Genomic DNA, 20,480 nt, shown 5'->3' on the forward strand with positions numbered 1-20,480 from the left:
CATGATTTTTAGAAAAAACTTGGAATCCCCGTTATTTTTGTTTTATTTTTAAATGAAACAAAATAAGAAGGAAAATTCTAACTTTGACTCCTTATTTGAAAAAAACAGTTTATGAAAAATCGAAGTCGAGTTCAGGGGTCAAGTTACCTATCGAGAAGGTATAATAAATGACTATAACACCCCTCTAAGTCCCTATTGGGGGCTAGGTTCCAATTTTCAAAACTTCAATTTTCAAATAATTTTCAAAACTCTAATTTTCAAAACTCAAATTTTCAAACAATTTTCCAATTTAATTTTCAAAACTCCAATTTTCAAAACTTTGGTTTTTTAAATAATTTTAATTTCACTCCGGTTTTCAAATAATTTTAAGTCATTTCTTTTCTTTTTCCTCCTTTAGGGTTTTGAGTCATAAAAAAAAATCTTGTTTTTAATAAACTTGCCATTTTCTATTGAGAATGCATTTTCACAAAAAAAAAAAAAAAAAAATTATTTTAAAAATAATTTTTTCCAATTTTCTTGATTTTTAATAAGCATAAATAAATTTTTCATAATTTCAAAATAATGGAATTTATGAGATTAATTCATGCAAAATCAATTGGGCTTTGGTGGGACTCAACATCCATGATATTTTCTTTAAAAATGATTTGAGTGAAGTGCATAATTGCCATTGAGGATTTCTTACTATGTTTTGTGACACATGCGATATATTTTGTATTTATTATTGTGCACTGATCTCGTTTCATGATAGCGCACTATTACTTGCTGCTAAGGTATGATCTCACTCCCACTTTGCTTATTCTCGTGCATGATTCGTTTTATTATTTGATCATTACATTGGTATCCATTGATTTCCTTATTGTTAGCCCAAGGGTTCTCCTAATCATGTTTTGATGATAACAAACCATGGTTAAGTTACTAATTGGTTTGAATTATAAAGAATTTTATGTATTAATTTGGAAATTCATCAAAGGGCTTAATAGATGCAAGATCAAGACTTTTGGAAGACATTTAATCATAAGAAACATATGTAAGATGAATGCATGAGTGCACTTAGGATTTACATATCATTTCATTCATCTTTGAGAAACTCGGTTTATGCTTTAAAGTTACATTTCCATCAAAATTCAAGATCTATCAAATGAACCTTAGGCAAAATGTTTCAAAATTGACATATTAATTTACCTAAATATCTTGCCTAAGTGTTAGAAGAGAAAATAATAGAAAAAGATGGGTTTTCGGGCAAAAAATTGTGAATCGGTCGAGGCACTGGCCAAACCGGTTCAACTGGCCAAGGTACCAATTGACTAATTCCCTCTTCCCGATCGAGGTTCAGTCAAGAGGTGCAAAAAACACTCTCTCTCTTCCAATAGCCTTTCATTCTCAATCGAGGGATTTGCCTTTGCGGTCGAGGTCTAGTCGAGGGTAACAGTCACCTGTTAAGCATTAAATGTTCCAACGGCTAGTGAATCGATTAACCCCTATCTCAACCGATTGAGGCTATTTTTTGGTTTTTTGGCTCCCGAGGTTAAAAACCTATAAACAAAGAGTTTCACTTCATTTATGAGTAAGAGAATACCTACATTTATTTGTTTACTCACTTGTTCTTACCTTAAAAACTCTCATTATTTTCTTGGTTTTCATACTTTTTAGTGTACCTTTGTGATTCATCCTAGCCTCGAGTTGTATTTGAGCCATTGTTGAGCTAGATTGAGAGACTTAAACTTGTTATTTGAGTGATAAAGCCTTCAAGTGAGTTGAAACTTGAAGAGATTGTGTAAGAGTCCATTGGAGCCAAAATCTAAGTGTAAAGGTGATTAAAAACTAGGTTGAAACTTCAAGTTAGTGAAATCCTCACTCGGTTAGGAGCTTGAGGAGAGTGGATGTAGGCAAGGAAGTGTTGAACCATTATAAAACCTGAATTTGATTTCTCTAACCTTATTTCTTTTTATTTACTCATTTTGTGCTTAAATTTTTGGTGTTTAAATTTATTTATTTTTTTAATCCTAATTCATCCTCCCTCCTCCCCCCTCTCGGGTGTTTTCCCTTTTAAGATTAACCTTTATTTTCTTACTTATCAATTGTCACACTTGCTTCACCTTATTTAGTAGAAACTCGTTTCTAAGGACTTAGAGGGGTGTTACGGTCATTTATCGTACCTTCCCAATAGGTAACCTAACCCCTAGACTCGACTTTGGTTTTCCACAGACTGTCTTTTCCAAATAAGAAGTCATACTTAGAATTTTTTTTCTTATTTTGTTTTCCCTTAAAAATAAAACAAAAATAAGTGGCGACTCAAAATCTTTTTCAAAAATCATACTTTTCACCAAATAAATAAAAAGTGAGTCTTCCTGTTAAGCGTGGGAACGTACATGAAAAACGCGGGTCCACAAGCCTCGTCCTTTAACTTTGATACTATGAAAAGTTTGTTAATTTTGGTAATGAAAGTATTGCATTTTATTATTTCTTTTTAGATGTTTATATAAAAATGTATAGTGAATTATATAAAGAAAAGAATAATAAATCCTAAAATTAAGAAAAATAAGTATTATTTTTCTTGATTTAAGAAAAATAAATACTATTTTTCTTGATTTAAGAAAAATGAATACTATTTTTCTTGATTTATGAAAAATAGATACTATTTTTCTTGATTTATGAAAAATAAATACTATTTTTCTTCATTTATGAAAAATAAATATTATTTTTCTTCATTCATGAAAAATAATATTACTCCACCTATGAATGACTTCTTAATAATCTGCTAGTTATTGTTTAAGGCACCTTTGACCAACCAATGACGGCCTTGGCATAAAGGTTTATGTATCGCTTGATAAAACAATATTATCTAGCTAATGACAATCTAACCTAATGCACATATGCAGTCAAGGTAACCATTAACCCAACTATGATCAAGGAACCATGGTTAAGTTGATGAAAACTATATAAAGACGTCTAAACCAAAGTAGAAGGCAAACCTATTCATTTCGCACACACGATCCCCTCTAACTTTTCTCCACATCCTCTACTTAGTACAAAAGCTAAGCCATTAGTTTGAATCGATTCTTTCACGTAACCCTTCTCAATAGATTCCAAGTTAACTTAATTATCAAAGAGTGTAACTAGGGGTTGCCTACTATACAGAAGTTAGTCTTGGTGAAGTTTATTAGTTTGAGTGATCACTATTCAAAAAATCGTCTTAATGAAATTCAATAAGTGGTACAATCATTTGTTAATAGGGCAACAAATTATTGGGATTACTCACTACTTAACTTACTTTGAAAGTTAGTGTAATGTTGTATTGAAGAGTCTATCATTTCCAAAATATTAAAAAAAGAACATTAATTAAAATAACATCTAGCACATTGCTTATACAATTGAAAGAAAAAATGGGTGCAAACTAATTATTGAAAATGAAAGTTATGAAAATACAAAGAAGCTTCAAACAAGGTAAAGTTCAAGCTTGAGAAGCATCCCAAATTGTATTGATAATCATTGACATGAGGAATTGATTACTCCACCATGATTGATTCTTTATTCATTTGATATTGTGATATAGGGACAAAGGTTACTCTTATGTCATGTAATGAGATGCATGTGATCTCTATTGAGAAAAATAAGTTTGGTGATAACATTGCATTGATATGGGAATATAGAACAATTCTTGTTCACTTTCAAATCTTGGGGAGAAACCAATTTTTTTTCTGCTAAGGGGTGGCAATTGATTCTCTTGTTCCAAACCAAGATTGTATGAAGATTTAAAAAAAAAAAAATCATAAACTTTACCTAATTCATGCATGACTCTTTTAATCATTGTATCAAATTATTTAACATAAGATTGTTTTGTTTTGTACATTGGAAAAATGACACAATTTATGCAACATATTTATTAAATAAGTTGGATTCGATTGAGTTTAATTCGATCTAATTGTCACAAAATTGACACTTATTTATTTATATATTACCTTTAACACAATTATGACCAACTTGGCATTATTATGTCTCATTTAACCCATTAAGGTTTTAAATTTATCTAAATTACACATTGACTTATTGTGTTAAAAAATGATAAAATAAAATAAAATTAATAGAAGTTATTAATTAAAACCTTACTTTTTGAATAGAGGATTTAAAATCTATAATTATACAAATAAGTGAGTTATACATGGTAAATTCAATTTGAATAAACTAAAATTTAATTTTTTTCATTTTTCATTGATTTTTTTTCATGATTAAATGAGATTAATAATTCATTTTTCTCCTATTTTTATCCATTTTAGGATACTTTCCACCATCCATTTATAACTTTAAAATCACACTTCAATTCTAAAACAAAAATAAAATTAATAAATTATTTTTATATTATATTTCAAATTTATTTCACTTATTTTAATTTTTTTATATAAAAATTAAATAATTTGAAAATACATAAGCTTTTAACTAATTTTGGTTATAAAATATGAGATTTTGTACTATTATAGTAACTTGTGGATGGTCATCCATAAATATCTTTTGTAACTCTCTATAAAAGGGAAAGACCCCTAATGAAATTCAATAGAGTTTTCTCATGCATTCTATTATATTTTTCTTTCTTTCTTCTTCTTTCACTTTGTTTACAACACGTTATTAGCATGAATAGTCTCTACAAAAGAAATAGAAAGATTTTTCTCTATTCAGAAAAATAGAAAGACGTTCTTTTATTCAGAAAAATAGAAAGTTGTTCTTCCATTCAGAGAAATAGAAAGTTCTTCTCTCTTTTTTCTTACAAAAAAGGTATATGATAAACTTATATTATGATTTTCTACTTTATTCCTTTGACTCTCTGTTTTCACTTATTTTATTTGAATACATAAATATATACAATCCCTATAACCAGAAGTTATGAGATAAATTATAAATTATATGATAAATTCATAACCAAAAGTTATGAAAAATATGTATGACCGAACTTCTCTATTGTACCAAAATACTTAGCCTTTTTACGTAGCAAAAAAAAAAACTAGAGAAAGAGTCACTACGACTTTTGTAGTATTTCGGGTATCATCCTCAAGGACTAGCTTATGGAAATCGTCAATACTAGAATAAATGAATTGTTTTTGTTTAAATCCTAAAGTGAAAAACAATATGTGAATAATGTGAAACTAAGTAAAAGAAATTAAATTAATAAAAAAATGAATATTGATTTTAAATTCAATTGATTCAAGTTTGGGGTTTTCCACAATCCAACTTAGGGTATAGAAATTAGATAAAACAAGGGTATTTTAAGTGATATGATCTTAGGGTTTTGGGATCTTTGGTCGCTCGCGATCAAGTTGAGTTTTATAACTCAAAATTGCATCCAAAACCTAATTTTTCCTTTTGAAAATAGATTCCTAAAATCATCAAATGAATGAGATTGATTACTAGTTTAAGATTTGGCTTTTAAACCCTTTTTACTCCTTATAGCTTTGTTTTGGGGCAAATAATGATAGGGAAGATGAGGATAACAAATGATCAAGAATTACCAAGAATCACTAGTATCGGGTAATAACCTACCGTATCATTCCCTAAACTAACTCACAAAGATAGGATAAAAAAAATTGATAAATTGTCACCCAACCAATAATTAATCTCATTGTTATAATAATTTACCCATTGTCACTATAGGTTTCCTAGCCCTTAGGTTTTCATGCTTCAAACCCCAAGTTAGCTCTTAGCCTCTTATGGGGGTGATGTCACATTCACAATCCATAATAGGGTAAAAATTAATAATTTGAATCAAAAGAAACTAAAAACAATATATTTAATAAAGAAGAAAAAGAAAACAAATCAAAGTTCTCGTCTTCTTCTACCTTCAATGTCAAACTCTCCGGAAAAAAAATCCAAGATCCCTACAACCTAGAATTGAGAGAGTTTATATAATACCATCAATTACCTAACATGTGGCACGCTTTCATTGGCAACTTATTACAAAATAATTTCCTAAAAATGATTAAAAAATAATCAAATGGTGATTTCTAGTCATGTGGGGTCCACTTAGGGTGGATGAAGTGCCTTAGATGCAATTCCCGAGGTAGAGGAGGCGAAACATCAAAGTGGCTATGGGTGAATTCGAAATTAGTGTCATTTCGAAGTGGATTTCAAATTCATAAGTTGAATAGATGCAATTCCCGAGGTAGAGGAGGCGGAACATCAAAGTGGCAGTGGGTGAATTCGAAATTGGTGTCATTTTGAAGTGGATTTCGAATTCATAAGTTGAATTTCGAAATCATAAGTTAAATTTCAAACTCATTTCGAAATGACCCTCCAGCTTGGTGCAATTGTCTTCAAATGGCCATAACTTCTTCATTTTAGGTCTGATTTGCACACTGTTTGAAGCGTTGGACTCTTGACTTCCTGATCTTCGAAACAATATATAGTATGTATATAATAGACTCCATAAAGTTCTCTAAAGTTGTCCTCAAAGTCAGAGTATATAATGCCATCAGATTTTTGAGTTCTAGATTTCTATGTAGCTGAATCTTGCTTCATGCCTCATTTCCCATGCTTTCTTGCCTTCTTTCTTACTCCATAATGATCATTTTTCATCTTCCAAACTCATGATATCCTCGTCTTGCCTTTCCTTATGCTCAATGAGTCTTGAATCACTTATTTCCTCATTTAGCCATTCCTTGATTTTTCAAAATCTAAAGTGATTCAATTTGCACTATTTTCTTCCCTTGAACCTGAGATAAGTCTCCAAAGTACAAATTAAACTCATGGCTAGGGCCTTAGCATTGATTTAGGTCAATTTGGGTGATTTGAATGTCCTTTGGTGCACAAATCATATCGAATATGTGCCATTAGAGCACATATTTTGGCTCCAATCAATGTACATTCCTTATAACCAGAAGTTATGAGATAAATTATAAATTATAGGGTAAATTCACAACCAGAAGTTATGAAAAACATGTACAATCCCTATAACCAGAAGTTATGAGATAAATTATAAATTATAGAGTAAATTCATAACCAGAAGTTATGAAAAATATGTGCAATCCATATAACCAAAAGTTATGGGAAAAATTATATAATTACAAATGCATGACCAGAAGTTATGTATATGATCCCCAATAGATTATTTATTTTTAATTATACGATATAACTGGAAGTTATACCAAACAATATTATATAGCTAGAAGCTATAAAATAAATAAATGTTCATAGCTTGAAGTTATGTACAAATCTACATAATGAAAGTTCATAACTCGAAGCTATGCACAAATTTACATAAAATAATTCACAGTAAAAAACTATGTATTAATTTGCACATTTTTGTTATGATAAAATAATCATGGCCTAAAGCTATGAAAAATATTAACTTTTAATTTCTTTAATTTATTTATTTTAATTATATCATGTAACTAGAAGTTATACATAAATAGTTCATAGCCTGGAGCTATGTACAAATTTGCATGTTTTCTTGTTTTGACAAAATGATCATAATTCAAAGTTCTAAAAAATATTGGCTTTTAATTTTTATTTTGTACTTACTTATTTTTCACAACAAGAATTATGGAAAACAATTTTTATTAACAATAGTTTCATAGCCAGAAGTTATGCATACAATTTCTAATTCTCTTATATAACCAGAGGTTATTCAAAATAAAATTGTCAATGAATCTTAGAGCTATGATCAAAGAAGGAAATCAAGCATCCCTATAGGATCGCGTAAAAACCAATGTTTTCATAACCGGACCGGTGATTGAACCGAAAAAGTTACCGGTTCACGGTTCACTGGTCGAACCGGCGGTTGAACCGTTATCGAACCGCTATCGAACTGGTGACGTCATAAATATATAATTTATATATTATTAAAATTAAAAATAATTATAAAAATTTTAAAATATATATGAATAAATTAAACATCAATAATATTATTTTATATATTTGATATTATCAAATTAAATCATATTAAATGAAATGTATACAATATTTAAATGTGAATATATTAAAAATGAAAATTTTAACTAATTTATAATTTTTAAATATATTATATTATTTTTATTTAATATTATAAAAAAATTAAAATCCAATATATATTGTTTTGTTTGACATATCAAATAACAAATCCGTGTAGCCGAGTGGTGTCCTAATGCACTTCAAACCCTGAGGTCCCAACTTCAAATCCTCTTCTTGCATTTGTTAAATTTTTTTCATTCATATTATCATAATAGTTTGCAATCCCACATCGGTTTGTGAGAAAAATAAGGGTGCAAAGGATGCCTATAAAAGGCATCCTTGTTGAAAGCTAAGCACACGTCAACCTTGTGGGCTCAAGACTGAGCCTACTTAAATGGTTTGGGTGTGGGTTTTGTCATGCAAAGACATGGCCCAATATGGTTTTTAGCCTACAACTTTTAATATTTTATGCAATGGGCTTGCAAAATGATGGGCCAATATGGACTGTTCGGTTCGTTTAGAACCGTCCGGTTTTACCGGTTCACCGGTTCGACCGCTGGTTCAGGCGGTTCGTAACCGGTCCAATAGTTAAACGGTTTAATAGAGTGGACCGGACCGGAAATGTGACCGGTCGACGGTCGGACCGGTTGGACCGGCCGGTCCGGTCCGGTTTTTAAAACATTGGTAAAAACACTGATTTTCCTTCGTTATCATCTCCATGAAGGTTTAACAAAAAATGAGCTTTTGATGAGAAATCACTAGTCTCGTCCAACTAGATCTGAATCATTCCCTGAAGTGAATGCAATATTGTCCCAAACTCGTAAACGATGACGAAGACGTGGTCATGGTTGTGGAAGAAATCCTTGATATCATGGTTCTTATAATAATAATTCACCAAATTCTTAAAAAATGAAAGTCTCATTGCACTACCAGAAGTTGAATAATATTGAGGTAAAACAAGAAAATGAGAAGTGTTTACAAGATAAACCTCCTAAGAACTATGAGAATAATTGTTATAGATATGGTATGAAGGAACATTGGTCGTGTACTTGTCGAACGCCCAAACATTTGGTTGACCTTTACCAAATATCAATAAAAAGAAAGGAAGTTGAAATGAACTTCATTGATAGTGATGGCCAAGTGGATCTAACCCATTTAGATGTTTCAGATTTCTTTGAGAATCTGATTGGAGCCAAAATATGTGCTCTAATGACATATATTCTATATGATTTGTGCACCAAAGGACATTCAAATCACCCAACTTGACCTAAATCAATACTAAGGCCTTAGCCATGAGTTTAATTTGTACTTTGGAGACCTATCTCAGGTTCAAGGGAAGAAAATGGTGTAAGTTTAATCACTTTAGATTTTGAAAGATCAAGAAATGGTTAAATGAGGAAATAAGTGAGTCAAGACTCATGGACCATAAGGAAAGGAAAGATGAGGATATCATGAGTTTTTAAGATGAGAGATAACCATTATGGAGTAAGAAAGAAGGCAAGAAAACATGGGAAATGAGGCATGAAGCAAGATTCAGCTGCATGGAAATTTAGAACTCAAAAATCTGATGGCATTATATACTTTGAATTTGAGGATAAATTTAGAGCACTTTCTGGAGTCCATTGTATACACACAATACATGTTTCAAAGCTCAAGAAGTCAGGAGTCCAACGCTTCAAACAGTGTGCAAATCGGAGCTGAAATGAAAAAGTTATGGCCATTTGAAGACAACTGCACCAAGTTGGAGGGTCATTTCGAAATGATTTCGAAATTCAACTTATGAATTCGAAATCCACTTCGAAATGACACCAATTTTGAATTCACCCATTGCCATTTTGATGTTCTGCCTCCTCTACCTCGAGAATTGCATCTATTCAACTTATGAATTCAAAATTCACTTCAAAATGACACCAATTTCGAATTCACCCACTGCCACTTTGATGTTTCGCCTCCTCTATATCAGGAATTTCATCTAGGGCACTTCATCCGCCCTAAGTGGACCCCACACGACTAGAAATCACCATTTTATCATTTTTTTTAATCATTTTTAGGAAATCATTTTGTAATAAGTTGCCACATGTTAGGTAATTGATGATATTGTATAAACTCTCTCAATTCTAGGTTTTAGGGATCTTTAATTTTTTTTCCAGAGAGTTTGACATTAAAGGTGGAAGAAGACGAGAACTTTGGTTTGTTTTTTTTTTTTCTTCTTTATTAAATATATTGTTTTTAACTTCTTTTGATTCAAATTATGGATTTTTACCCTATTATGGATTGTGAATGTGACATCACCCCCATGAGAGGCTAAGAACCAACTTGGAGCTTGAAGCATGAAAACCTAAGGGCCAGGAAACCTATAGGGACAATGGGTAAATTATTATAACAATGAAATTAATTATTGGTTGGGTAACAATTTATCATTTTTTTATCATATCCTTGTGAGTTCGTTTAGGGAATGATACGGTAGGTTATTACCCGATACTAGTGATTCTTGACAATTCTTGATCATTAGTTATCCGCGTCTTCCCTACCATTATTTGCCCCTAAACAAAGCTATAAGGAGTAGAAAGGGTTAAAAAGCCAAATCTTAAATTGGTAATCAATCTCATTAATTTGATGGTTTTAGGAATCTGTTTTAAAAAAGAAAAATTAGGTTTTGGATGCAATTTTGAGTTATAGAACTCAACTTGATCGCGAGCGGCTAAGGGTCTCCAAAAAGCCCGTGGCCTGCGGCCCGCTTTAGGCCTGGCCCGATGGGCTAAAGCCCGACCCAAGCCCGTTTATGGGCGGGCCGGGCTGCGGGCCTAAATTTAGGCCCGGAGGGCCGGCCCGCCCGTTGGAGCCTTTAATTTTTTTAAAAAAAATAGTATACTTTATTTTTTTATATATATAACTAACTCAATTAATAAGCATAAAAGGAATGTAGTTCAGTTGGTTAGAACCTTGAAATTTAAACATGAGGGGAGGGGTTCGAATCCTCCCCTCTCCCTTCCATTTTTTGAAAGCCATTTTGGCTTATTTCAAAAAGCCCGCCAGCCCACTAGCCCGCGGGCTCATAGGCCGGGCCGCGGGCCTAGCATTTTAGCATGGCCCAGACCGGCCCGAGCTGGGCCGCGGGCCTCCTATTTACGGCCCGGCCCGCCTGTTGGAGACCCCTACAAGCGGCCAAGGATCCCAAAACCCTAAGATCATATTACTTAAAAGACCCTTGTTTTCTCTAATTTCTATACCTTAGGTTGGATTGTGGAAAACCCCAAACTTGAATCAATTGAATTTAAAATCAATATTCATTTTTTTATTAATTTAATTTTTTTTACTTAGTTTCACATTATTCACATATTGTTTCTCACTTTAGGATTTAAACAAAAGCAATTCATTTATTCTAGTATTGACAATTTCCATAAGTTAGTCCTTGAGGACAATACCTGGAATACTACAAAAGCCGTAGTGACTATTTTTTTTTTTTTTTCTTGACCAGAGTTGTTACGTAAAAAGGCTAAGTATTTTAGTACAATAGAGAAGTTTGGTTAAGAAATTGGCGTCGTTGCCAGGGATTGACAATCATCATAACTAGGATATAGTGCATTACTTTGTTTTAGTTCTTTTATTTTTTATCTTTATATATATTTTTCTTCTATTTTATGCTTGGTTGAGAAAAAGATCTTCCAAGTAGACTTCAAAGAACAATTGAAGAATCTCAACCAAATATGGAGGATACTGAAGAATTCAACAGTAATAACAACAGACCACAACCACCTATGTAGGGCCAAATAACTATGAGAGAGCGACTAAATCCTCCCAGGTTGAGCACACCATCGTGTTTTATGCTACCTCCAAATCATGATTATGTTACCATTCGACCTCAAGTGGTGTCTCAACTACCCATTTTTAGGAGGACAAAAAATGAAAATTCCTACTCTCACATCAAGGAATTTGGGGACATCGTTTCAATTTTTCGAGAGGCCAACACTCCTTTGGAGATCTTTCGCATGAAGCTATTCCCCTTGTCATTGAAGGATAAAGCTAAGACTTGGTTAAATAGTCTTAGACCCTATAGTATCAGAAATTGGGGTGATCTACAATCAGTGTTTTTGCATAAATTCTTTCCAACACATAGAACTAGTGCATTGGAAAATGAGATCTCGAATTTCAAGGCTATAGAGGATGAGAAATTTTTTGCATGCTGGGAAAGATTCAAGGAGATTGTTGCAACATGCCCCCATCACGGATTTGACAACTGGATGCTAGTTTCGTATTTCTATGAAGGCATGTCACCACCAATGAAACAACTTCTCAAGACTATGTGTGGAGGAGATTTCATGAATAAAAACCCCGATGAAGCATTTCAATTCCTTGATTATGTTGTCGAGATATCTAGAACTTGGGAAGAACCAATTGTCAAGGAACCATCTAGAGATAGAACAATGAACAGGGCAAGAGCTAGTAGAGTGTATACCTTACCAGAGGGTTTAGATGTCCAAGCAAAGTTTGCAACCATTATGAGAAGGCTGGATGATTTGGAAGCCAAGAGAGTTCAAGAGGTACAAATAGTCAATGAGGGGGTAACTCAACTGTGCTTGATATGTAAGTCTACGGAACATGGTGTGCAATCTTGTCCCATTCTACCTGTAGTGCAAGACATGTTTATGGAGCAAGCCAATGCCTTAGGGACATACAAGCAATATTCTAGCAATTCTCCATATTCCAACACTTATAATCCGGGTTGGAAGAATCATCCAAATCTATCATGGAGAGGAGGTAACAATGGCTAGTTTCAGCAGCAAGGAAACTAATTTCAGGGTAATTAGACTAATGGGCAGCAAGGTTTTCAACCACAAGGTATGCCATCTCAGAATTTTCAACAGCAACATCAAACCTCATCATCTAACTCAAGCCTGGAAGATATGATGAGAGAGTTTATATAGAAGCAAGACAAGCGTAATGAGGATCAAAATAGAATAAATGCTCAAACATCTCAAGAACTAGCAGATATTCGAACCACTTTGAGCCAACTTGCTATAAGTTTATCTCAAGAGAAAAGAAAATTCCCAACTCAACCACAGAAAAATCCGAGATAAGTAAATGAAGTTTCTGAAGTGAAAAAGGAAGATTGCAATGTAGTTATCACACTTAAAAATGGGAAAGAATATGAAGGGCCCAAATTACCTGTAAGTGAAGATATTCCTACTAGAGATAAACCAACCAAGGAGAAAAATGCTAGAAATGAGAAAAAGTATGAAAAATATAAGGAAGTCATTGTGAGCAAAGATAAAAGGAGTGTTTCCAATCATTTGTCTTTCCCTTCAGCTATGCAGAGACATAAAGTGGGGGATAAGACTTTGAAATTTTGGAAGTTTTGAAGCAAGTGAAGATCAACATCCCACTCCTTGATATGATCAAGCAAGTTCCTGCTTATGCAAAGTTCCTCAAAGACTTATGCACTGTGAAGAGAAGGATTAAATTAAGCAAGAAAGCATTCATCACCGAGCAAGTCAATGCCATCATTGAGAATAAGGCAATGGTGAAGTACAAAGATCCAAGTTGTCCTACCATCTCAGTTCAAATTGGAGACTCATACGTGGAAAGGGCTTTGTTAGATTTGGGAGCTAGTGTGAATTTGCTTCTATATTCAATCTATAAGCAATTGGGATTGGGAGAGCTTAAAGCTACTACCATTACACTCTCTTTAGCATACCGTTCGATTAAAGTACCCAGAGGAGTAGTCGAAGATGTTTTGGTGCAAGTTGAAAAGTTCTACTACCTAGTGGACTTTGTGGTGTTAGATACGTTGACTTATATATTATTTGTCAAGGTTTAGATATCTTAGCATATGAACATATTAAATATATGTTGACTTATATATTATTTGTCAAGGTTGTATCATCATAAATCATAGAAGAATTTAACAAAATTTTATATATGTCATTATTGGTTTGAACTAACTTGCATATGTCATAGTTGTTCATATATATTACCTTTAAGTCAAGATAATATACGTCATGAATGACATTTTTTCTTGTAGTGCCCATTGGGTTTTGCTGGTAAGGTTTTTAACGAGACAATTGTAGTAATCCAAAAAAATATTGTAGTCTTTTTCTTTCAATAGGGTTTTTCCTAGTAAGGTTTTAATGAGGCATATTCTTATGATCATCCGAGGGGGAGTGTTATAAAATATGAGATTTTGTACCACTATGGTAACTTGTGGATGATCATCCATAAATATCTTTTGTAACTCCTTATAAAAGAAAGAGACTCCTAATGAAATTCAATAGAGTTTTCTCATGCATTTTATTATCTTTTCTTGTTTTCTTCTTCTCTCACTTTGTTTTACAACAATTTTAATTATATTTAATTTTTTTATATTTTTTATTATTAAATTAAATATACGAAAATTATTTTTTAAATATTTTTTTTTCTTAATTATTTTATGTAACCACACATAACCTTAAAATAATAATTTAATAATAAAAAAAATACCATATTGGACTATTGGTTCATAGAAGACTAGAACGTATCTTTCACCTTGAATGATATGCCTTTTGAAGTGGCGTCACGCAGATCATTTTCATAGAATTTAATTTATAAGCAATTCAAACTAAAAAACTATAAAGCGTTGAATTGAATTCAACCAAATTAATGCATGTATGTATATTTTTTTTTAAAAATGGAAAAAGAAAACAAAAAGTGTTGACATTGACATGGCAATTCGGGTGATATGTAGGGCTATATAAACTGTTCTCCTTCTCCCACCATTTGGAGAGAAGCCACTTATCTCAAGCATTTCTCTTTCTTTTCCTCTTCCCTTATTCATTGCAAAATGGATGGTATAAAGGGAAAAGGGAAGAAAAATATGATGGTGAGGGCGTGGAAGAGATGCCAATCCATCCGTCGTAGAAGCAAGAAATGTATGTCAAATATTTGACTCCATGTGAATGACACTTTAAACGATGATAGATCCAGAAGAATTTTTTAAGACCAACTTGGTTCCCCAAGGTAAAAGGTCATATGGATGTACATTACAAAGCCAGAAGTTTTTATTTAGTGACTAGTCTACCTATACACTTAAAATGTAGAATGACATGTGCGGATTATCATTTTAATGAGACAATTTTTTCGTTGTTAGGGGGTGAAGAGCCAGTTCCAGAAGAACGACGTGAAAATAATTTGTTAAATGGTACCAGATGCATTCATTGATACAAAGAAAGTGACAAAGTCATATATCACAACTGCAAATACTCCAACACGAATTGATGTCCTTATACGACAATTAACAAATTAATCTAAGATATGCCTGAAGCGTGGTAGACCTGTCGGCTCAAAGGATGTAACTCCCCGGAAGAGGATAACCCAAGAAAAACTTGGCACTCTAAAAGATGCCATAAAAAATAATTGATCAATTTAAAATTGATAAATTTATAACCCTAGAAGAGGCATAAATAATATAGAAAGTTCCTAAAGAGGCACATATTGAACCAGAAACCCCTGAAGAGGCATAAGTACCTGAAAATTGTGAGATCTCAGTAAGTTATATATACACGGGAAAAAAAATGGGATCAAAATAATATTATTTTCACTTTCTAAGTAGTCTCCATAAGAAATGGTGAAGATCCTAAACCACGAAATGTGGAAGAATATCGACATAGAAATGATTGGCCAAAATGGAAAGAAGTTATACAGGCAAAGTTAAACTCATTAACAAAATGAGAAGCTTTTAGACCTGTAGTCCAAACACCTAAAGATGTAAAGCCCATTGGGTACAAATGGGTATTTGTACGAAAACATAATGAGAATAATGAGATCATAAGATATAAAATGCGATTAGTAGCACAAGATTTCTTGTAGAAACCAGGTATTACTACGAGGAAACATTCTCTCCCATCATGGACGCAATCACATTTCATTTCTTAATTAATTTGATAGTCCCAAAAGGACTAGATATGCGTCTGATGAATGTTATTACAATATATTTATATGAATCCATGGATAATGATATATACATGAAAATCTCTGGAAGATTTAAATTGCCTGAAGCAAATAGTACAAAGCCTCATAACATGTACTCAATCAAGTTACAACAATCCTTGTATGGATTAAAGCAATTTGGACGCATGTGGTACAATCCCCTTAGTGAATACTTGCTAAAAGAAGGGTATATGAATAACCCTATATGCCCATGCATTTTCATTAAGAAATTAGAAACTAGATTTGCAATTATTGCAGTGTATGTTGATAACTTAAATCTTGTTGGAACTCCTGAATAGTTCACAAGAACAACAAACTTGAAAAAGGAATTTGAGATGAAAGATCTTGGAAAAACAAAATTTTGCCTTAGCCTGTTGATCGAGCATTTTCCAAATAGAGTTTTAGTACATCAATCAACATACATTTAAAAAGTTTTGAAACGTTTTTTATGGATAAAGCGCATCCTTTAAGTTCTCCAACAGTTGTCCAATCACTTGATGTGAAAAATGACTCATTTCATCCTTGCAAAAAAGATGAAGAATTATTTGGTCCTGAAGTACCATATCTTAGTGCTATTGGTGCACTTATGTATCTTATCAATTGTACACATTCAGACATTGTTTTTTCTATCAATTTATTAGTAAGATACAGTTCCACTCCAACTCGAAGACATTGGAATTTCATTAAATATATATTACATTATCTTCGCGGAACTACTGATATCAGTCTATTTTAATCAAGGGAATCAAAGCAACAGTTGCTTGGATATGCAGATGCATGATATATTTCAGATCCACATAAAGGTAGGTCACAAACAAGGTATGTGTTTAATTACAATGGTACTTCTATTTCATGGAGATCTGTCAAACAAATAATGGTGGTCACATCATCAAATCATTCAAAAATACTAGCAATTCATAAAGCAAAATCGTGAATGTATATAGCTAAGATCTATGATCTAGCATATTCAGGAATCATGTGGACTCTCTTCTATCAAAGGTGACCCGACAATTTATTTGAAGATAATGTTGCATGTGTTGCACAGATTAAAGAATGATACATCAAGGGTGATAAAATTAAGCATATATCACCCAGTCTTTTACTTTCATTAACTCCAAAAGAGTGATGAAATCGTTATTTGATGAATAAGATCAAGTGGCAATTTAGTAGATTTGTTCACAAATGCGTTACCTTTGACCACATTGAAAAATTTAAGGTATGACTTTGAAATACGAAGATTGAGAGTTCTACCATTTGAAATGTTGAAGAAATCATAATCATATTTACATGAGGGGGAGAATGATAATATGGATATACTGCACTTTTTTTTCTTTCATCCAGGTTTTATCCCCACTACAAGAAAAAAAGCCTTCGTTGACAATTTTTCACTGTCAATGTAGGTTATTGTTCATATATATTATCTATGTCAGTGTCAAGAAAAGTTTAAAGGTAAGTTGACATATACATATGTTAAGATTTACTCTATTTTACAAATGATGAAATCTTATTAGTATGTGATAAGTCAATGTTTCTTTCATATATGTTAAGGTTGGATTGAACTTATATCAAGATTACTTAATCTTATGTCAAGGTTAACTCACTCTTTTGTTAAGATTAGTCCAACAAATGTCAAGGTTAGGTATCATATATGTCATGATTAACCCCGCATATATCAAGGCTTTTAGATACATATGTCAAGGTTAGATTTTATATATATCATAATTGACTTATATATGTTAATGTTTGGTATCACATATCTTATAATTGCTACTGCACATGGCAAAATTGGGCATGACCCATCAGCCAAAGTTGATTATGAAAATTTTAATATTATTTTAGTTTTTTAATGGAAAATGAACCTATTACCATATGAAACATATCTCCAAATTAAATTTGGTACCTTTTAATTATGATCATAACAATCAAGTCCTAGAATAATGTAAAGAAACTACCATTCAAGGCAAAAAAAAAAAATTATTACATATACATTTGAATATTAAAAAGATAATTTCGTAAATCTTTTTCAAGTTACTCTCTATTTAATTTTATATACAAACAAAACCTAGTTAAAAACATTCAATTAAGATAATATACAAACTTAAATTGAAAAGTACAACATTATTTTCGTAAGATGTGGTCTTTATTTGTTCACCATTGTCTCCTTCTTGTTATATTTCTTGGATACCTAGTAGGATAAACACAACATTAATAGAAACATATGCAACAAATACCAAAAACTAAAAATAAAAAAATCATAGGACAATACACCTATTTACCTTCAATATCAGAAAATATAAATTCAATGAATACACCTATTGACCTTCCATATCACCGATTGTAATTGAATTAACTTTGTAACTCTAAATTCAATGTAGAAAACAATGAATATTTAAACTCCATGGAAGATAGCCTAGTTTACAATTATTAAGTTCATCAAAAGAGGAAGTAAGAGCAACATAGCAAAGAATTCACACATATGATACGTGAAAAAAAAAAAAAAAAACTATAGTGTTAAAGACCTATGCTTTTAATGCTAACTCTTTAAAGTTTAAACTAACTTTTAATGCTATATTAATTGTTTTCATGGTAGATCATTTTTTGTTTCCATAAGTAGATTATAATTTAGTTCACAAATTGTTTTTGGTTTTATAAAATCTATATTTTTCTTCAGTGTCTTACCTATTTCCACTCTTAGTTTATTTATTTATTTATTTATTTTATAGGTCTTTCCACTCTTAGTTTATATTCATTGAGGAACTTAATTACTAAATAATTAACTATCTAATTTTAATAATATTATAGACATGAAATTTATGAGAAATAGTTAAAAATATTAAAATGCAACCCTCATGATAGCTTGTTAATTTTTTTAATTCTTTTCTATTTTTAATTTTTTATAATTCTTATATCCTAATACAATCATTGCATATAAATACATCTTTTTGATAGTTAATATGCTTACATAAACAGATTTGATATAAATTTGGGCTCTCTAAAAACATAGATCATGTTATTCCTTAGAAGTGATAAAAACAAAAATAAAAATAGAGAGCATTGAATTGACAATCTTGATATTAGCTTTCCCCAATCAAAATAAGCACCTAACCATGCTCTCATGCTCTTAAGTTCTACCTTGTAAGATCAAGAAAATTGTTGATGACCTGAAAAAAAAAAAAAAAAAAAAAAAAAAGATAATGATATAAGATTAGAATATCAGTTAGTAATCATGATAAAGCATAGACAATTCACATCCATTATATAAAGATTTTCAAATATATGTTTTACAATTGCTTTGATGGAGATTCTATTGTCCATAATATTCAACATATGGAACCATCCTAAATTCAAACTACAACAAAATAAAAGGTGGAACCAACCACCCAAATTTGTTGCAAAGCTAGAAGAATGATATAGCAAAGAACTACTTTTCTTAAAGCAGTAAGCTAAATAATTTTCAGTCATCACAAGAACAGTTAACCATTTTCATTTAGAGGATTTAATATAAAATTAGGGAAAAACTTGGTAGTGCCCTAACTAGTGGGTAAAAGTGATTGGAGAGTTAAATTAGAAGATTCTCCAATTTCAAGTAGAACTTGCATGTAGCAAGGCAAAACAAAACAAAGTAACATGAAATGTAATTGCAAGCAAGACTTGCTCCATGTTCGTTGATGCAGGATGACAAAGATCATGATGTCCCAGACATCTCAAATAGAACTTTGATCAGAATTTACAACACTGTAAACAAGGTCCACTTTTATGATGAATGAACTCATTCTCCCATGTTTTTATCAAAAGCAACTTCATTCAAGTCAACTCTTCACTACTTTCTGCTTTCAATATTAAATTAAAATATCTATTATCAAGATATCATTTTTAAGAATTCCCCAATCAAACTAAACTTTTTACAAAAAAACTAAATCTAGAGCAGAAACACTCTGCTCTAGAAAATGAGACATTAATTAATTGAATTGTTTATCCTATAGTCTCATAAAAGACAGAAATGATTGTAAGGAATAAAATCCAACAAATTAAATGAAATGCAATGTTTAAAATACCTCCCATGTGAATCAAAAATAGAATATACAGAACATTGTCTTCATTCTTGTCCTCTATAGAATATAGAGCTTTCATGTAATTACATCTACAAATCATTAAAATTTAAAAATAGTAAAGAAAAAACAATAATAAAATCTAGAACATGTTATCTGAGATTATATTAGAATATTATAAACCTATCTAGTTACCTTACATGAATAACCCATGAAATGTTCCATTTTTTTCATTCTCAATCAAAACCCATTTCCATGCATTCAATGTACAAACAGACTAAGAGTAAGAAATCTCAAATTACAATGTGAAACTCATTATCTTGAACAAGAAAACGCTAGTAACTACTCAAGCTTAAAGAATGTGAATGTTTCAAGTAATTTTGAGGAATTTTACCCTTTTTGCTCACTGTCACTAAGGGATTTTGAACCAAAAAAACCCAAAATAATTACGAAGCAAATTTTCTCACCTATCAAACATGCCAAAATCATAAAAACATGAAAAATACCAAAATAGATCGAGGAAATTTAAGATCTATAATCACGAATCACTACGAC

This window comes from Vitis vinifera, chromosome 17, assembly GCF_030704535.1.
Source record: "Vitis vinifera cultivar Pinot Noir 40024 chromosome 17, ASM3070453v1".
Taxonomy (NCBI): Eukaryota; Viridiplantae; Streptophyta; class Magnoliopsida; order Vitales; family Vitaceae; genus Vitis; species Vitis vinifera.